At 44.3% G+C, this 5,259-nt stretch overlaps 1 long non-coding RNA gene across 1 annotated transcript; it reads right to left on the reverse strand.

Annotated features, from left to right (window-relative positions):
* Window positions 1-2,344: 2,344 nt before the first annotated feature.
* Window positions 2,345-3,239, reverse strand: LOC309688503. The gene is made up of 3 exons (XR_014271095.1): window positions 2,947-3,239; window positions 2,637-2,819; window positions 2,345-2,386 (listed from the first exon to the last, which is right to left on the reverse strand). It is a non-coding gene; the product is annotated as an uncharacterized lncRNA (long non-coding RNA).
* Window positions 3,240-5,259: the final 2,020 nt, after the last annotated feature.

The following is a 5,259-nucleotide window of genomic DNA, read 5'->3' on the forward strand; positions in this document are numbered from 1 at the left end:
TGATACTGGAAAAGGCCAGAACGTGCCTAATTTGTGGGGCACACAACCCAAAGCCAGCAGTAAAACCTGAAGCTGGTAAGTTTCTCATGCCAGAAAGGCCAGGAGAAGAGGTCGTGATTGATTATACCGACATGATTGATACAGGCCCAGGTGGGGTGAGGTATTTGTTGGTGTGTGTGGATGTTCTGACTGGATGGCCCGAAGCATGGGCGACCAAATGTGAAGATGCGAAAAGTGTGATTAAGTGCTTAATCAATCATTACATTCCAAGGCATGGGTTTCCCAAGAGAATTAGATCAGACAATGGTACTCACTTCAAGAATAAAGATTTGCAAGAGGTAGAGAGGATGTTGGGAGTGCAACATAAGTTCGGGACGGTCTATCATCCTCAATCTCAAGGAAAGGTAGAGAGGATGAACCTAAATTTGAAAAACAAGTTGGCTAAAATTTGTGCGCAGACAGGGCTAAATTGGGTCGCAGCCCTGCCCATTGCTTTGATGACCATAAGATGTTCTGTTAACCAATCCACAGGTTTCACCCCTTATGAGCTGCTGACCGGGAGACAGTTTCCAGCACCCTGGACAGTGGTCCCGGTGGAGCAGCCCAGGACAAGCAACAGGTCTCATGCAGAATATTTTAATGAGTTGAAGGCTCTTGTGTCCAGCTTTACAAAACAAGTCACTTGTGAGAGACCCACGGGGAACGGAGAGGTCCCGGACGCAAAGGCAGTGTGGCTGAAGGTCATTAAGCGAAAGAGGAAGGAGCCCCGCTGGACTGGTCCGTATGAGGTGACCGCCCGGACGGCTACAGCAGTCCAGCTGAAAGGGAAAGGCGACACCTGGTACCACTGGTCGCAGTGTGCACCCGCACACGAGGGCTTGGTGGAGGAAAATTCGTCTTCAAGGAACGCAGGTGTCAAGGAACAGAGGCAGAATAAACCTCTTCACCTGTGTAACGGGCCGACCAGTAGTCTACCTGGAAGGCCGAAGAAAGAAGAGCAGCCTAGGAGGAGATCGCCGCGCCTACAGAAAGGAGTGGTAACAAATTGAGAGTTTGAAAAGGGGTGGTTTAAATAAAAAGAGTAAAAAAAGGGAAAGTGGAAGGGGCTTGTTCTGTCAATTATGTTGTCTCTATCTGTATTGGTGGGTATTTTGGTGACCTGTGGTTGTTGTCTCATTCCTTGTGCCCGAAGGTTGGTAGAGAAAGTGATTGTAAAGGCAGTGGACCCTGGGGCGGTGGCCCCTATGTCCATGAGGCCGATGATGGATCTGGAGGTAGCCGAGTGGACTGAGGAGTGAACAACAACCTGTGTATCGACCTCTGGTGTGCCAGAGGTCGTAAGGGGGAATTGTGGGGATGAACAAAAAGTATTTTACCAGCATAATATAATCTGCAGTATGATCATTGCTTTAACAAGGTAATAGATAGCTTTAAGATGGCCTTAAGATGTTTATGATGATGCTAACTTTGTATTTCAGGTGCAGTTATAACCATTTTATACATATTGCATATCTGTGCTTATTTGAGTTGATGTTCAGGTTCTTTAAAGGTCGTAAGCCTCACTGACGTGACTGTTCAGGTGATACATGCTGAGGGAAAACTAGAACATAGAAGGAATTGCAATACATGCTTACAAAACACTTATATCAGTTTATTTTATTATCTTTTATATGTTCATATTCTTGTATTAAGGTTTTAGTAGAGGTTTTTGGTTAAAACATTTATTTAGTAGAAGACATACACATAGTCTCAGTGAGCTTCTGGTCTGGTAAAAGGTCAGAAGTGCAACAGGTGAATTGAGAAAGAGCATTTGAGGACGAGACACAGACAGTAGGTGAAGAGGTGACACAAAGAGCATGTGAGGTCAACACACACACACACACACACACTTTAAATTAGATTTATTTAGAGGAGAGGTTAGTTATGTTTGGCTGTAACTGCAAAATTGTCTTGGTAAAAGAGGAACCGTTTCTTGGTGTCTCGGCAAGAAAGAGGAACAAGACAAGAACTGAAAGGTAGACAGGAAGGGCTAGCCATGAAAATAGAAGATGATTTTCTAGGTGAAAAGTCATGATGATGTTGATCTGATCTATGTATAAAATGTATCTGTGACGCATGAAGGGGCGTCAGTAAACAAACCCTGATGTTATAAAATAATTGTTTGTGCTTTAGTAAGTTGAAGATCAATTGCTGTGTTCAGTGATCTTCCCACATGTGAATTAAAATCTTCGTTTGACTTCACCCGGCCGGACCAGTGTGGTTATTTTTCGATCACCTCTTGTACCCTTTCTCAATTCTTGAATCTTAACAATGGCCTGAAGGAGGTGAACACGGACATAAGGTTCTCGGTCATACACTTTCCACCGCCATGCCGAAAATAACTCCTCTATCGGGTTTAGAAAGGGAGAGTATGCAGGCAGAAAGATATTAGAAAACCTTGGGTTTTTGGTAAACCAGTCACGAACCAGAGCAGCGCGATGGAAGCTGACGTTATCCCACACAACAACGTAGTGAGGCTGCTCTGGCTGTGCTGGTTCCCTGTAGTCCAGCTGGAACATATGTTGTCTTAAACCATCAAGAAAAGCAAGGAGAAGCATAGTGTTATAGGGTCCTAGCACGGCATGGCGGTGGAGTACCCCTCGTTGGCTGATGGCTGCGCACATAGTGACATTCCCCCCACGCTGACCAGGGACATTTACAATAGCCCGATGGCCAATTATGTTCCTCCCCCTTTTCCTTCTTTTGGTCAGGTTAAAACCTGCCTCATCCACAAAGATTATTTCATGGGGAACAGGCCGTCCTTCAATCTCAAAGATTCTCTGCAAAACACATAACACAGTAGAGTCAATCGGTACCCTGAACCACAGTTCAAGAGTGCTGAAATGGCAGCATAAACTGCCATGCTGTGATGGTACACAATACTTTATACAGTATCAAAACTCATACCTGAACATATTCCACACGTTGGTTTTTCACTCTGTCAGAGTTTCGTTCGAAAGGGACTCGGTATGCCTGTTTCATCCGGAATTGATTCTTTCGGAGGATGCGGTCAATTGTGGAGAGGCTGATGGCATTTATGCCTCGAAAAAGATGATCATCCTCAATCACTGTCCTTTGAATCTCTTGCAGGCGGATTACATTATTTGCAATTACCATGTTTACAAGTTCCCTCTCTTGCTCCTCCGACAAAAGCCTTAACCTGCCTCCACCAGGTGGTCGTCTCTGTGTCCTACAAAAATAGAAGCACTCATTACTGTGACTGTCACACATTCATTTTACAGGCAAATAATGGAAACATACTGAAACTCAAGACACATAAGTTCAGTTGATAGGTTTGTAGCATAAACCTATTCGCTGGAACGTTAAGGACAATCTGCTACACAGCAAAAAACAAGACTCAAGGCACCAAAGTTCTCTGGTTACTCATGCATGAGGGAGACCTGGCTGGAGCCAAGCGTCGTTCCACCACGTGTGTGTGTGTGTGTGTGTGTGTGTGTGTGTGTGTGTGTGTGTGTGTGTGTGTGTGTGTGTGTGTGTGTGTGTGTGTGGTCAAAAGGGTCATATAACATGAAAGCATCAAACATCCTTGGTCAGGAAGAGGGTAGACTAGACCCCCCCGGTAAGGAAGTCCAGCAGTTCATCTTGTCATGGTTCGGCTGTGTGGCAGGCAGGAGAGGACCCAAACGCAAACTCACAGAGACAAAAGGTAAACTCAAAAAACACAGCTTTATTGCTGGCGTGGAGTGGGACACGAAAAACAATACAAAATAAACTAAACTGGAAAAACTAAAGCACAAGGAGCCACAGGGAAAAATCACACAGCTATGATGGAGACTACGACACTGACAAAGAGAAACACAGGGCTTAAATACACAGAGGGATAACGAGGGAATGAGACACAGAAGGAGGGCACAGCTGGGAGAAATCAGGACTGGACGAGACAGAGACGCAAAACTAGAAACACTCACATGAGGCATGGACCTTCAAAGTAAAACAGGAAGTATCACACAGAGACGCGAACTAGACACAGTGGAGACAGCAACTAAGAAACAGAGACAAACCATAAGGCAGAGGTCTAAGAACCAAAATACACAGAGGGAAATACTCAGCTTTGAACACAAGAGACTAGACTAGAGGGAGTAACAAAAGACCAACCATGAGAACATAATGCACAATGCAGGGTGACAGAAAACAAGAAACTCAAACATGCAAAGACACACCATAAACAGAACAGAGGGGGCACAGAGAGACATGAAGGGCAGGGGAGACTTAACATGGGTTGAAACACAAGGGGGAACTAATAAGCAAATCAACATAGGAGGCCTAATGAGCTAAACATACTATAAACATCAAAATGAACTAAAACTCAAAACACTGGGTCCTAAGACCCAGGATCGTGACACATCTAAACAGAAAAGCACTCAGACTAGAACAGACGTAGCTACGTTAATCCTACCATAAAACAATAAGACAAGATGCGAACTTTTCCCATGCCCCCAAGATGCAGGTGTGCATTCCAGTGTGGAATACACACCAAGCCTCTGTAGCCTGTTAAAGATCACACAACTTATCACTACACAATTGATTATACACCTCTAAGCATATATGGTTAAATGTTTCCTAATACAAATGACAATAATAAAATCTAAACCCAACATCACCACCCTGTATTGTCATTTTTTAAGGCTATACGGCGTATATATATATCTTCAGCTCTACACCACTTGTCAACATTTTCAGTGCAGGCTTCATTTCATACACACATATCAGCCTTAGTATCCATGTCACTCTGCTGCAACAGTATGTAATTGGTAAAGGTGTTAGCAATCATTTTATTCACCATCGATCTTACACATGGCAAAATGCAACCTGTAAACAAGCAAAGCAATGCCAATAATGTAAGAATGGGAGTCAAAAACCGTAAGAACATATTCCACCATGGTCCAGATGTCAACCAGGCTATCTAGCCTTGTGACGCGTCTCCTCCTGATGTGTGGTCTGCCACATATTTCTGCAGAGCAGTTAAGTTCTGCAGTGCCTCATAGATGTCTCCTCCAGTCGTATATCCATCCGGGATAAACGTACAACACGTCTCTCCAATCAGCTTACACACTCCTCCTCGTCTCTATTTTTTGAGTCGTCTCTATTTTTTGAGGCGACTGAGGTCCTTCAACATCTGCCAGAAAATGCTGAGGATTTTCTATGAGTCTGTGGTGGCCAGTGCGATCCTCTATGCTGTTGCATGCTGGGGGAGCAGGC

Source organism: Aulonocara stuartgranti (genome assembly GCF_965226115.1).
Source record: "Aulonocara stuartgranti genome assembly, chromosome: 14".
NCBI lineage: Eukaryota > Metazoa > Chordata > Actinopteri > Cichliformes > Cichlidae > Aulonocara > Aulonocara stuartgranti.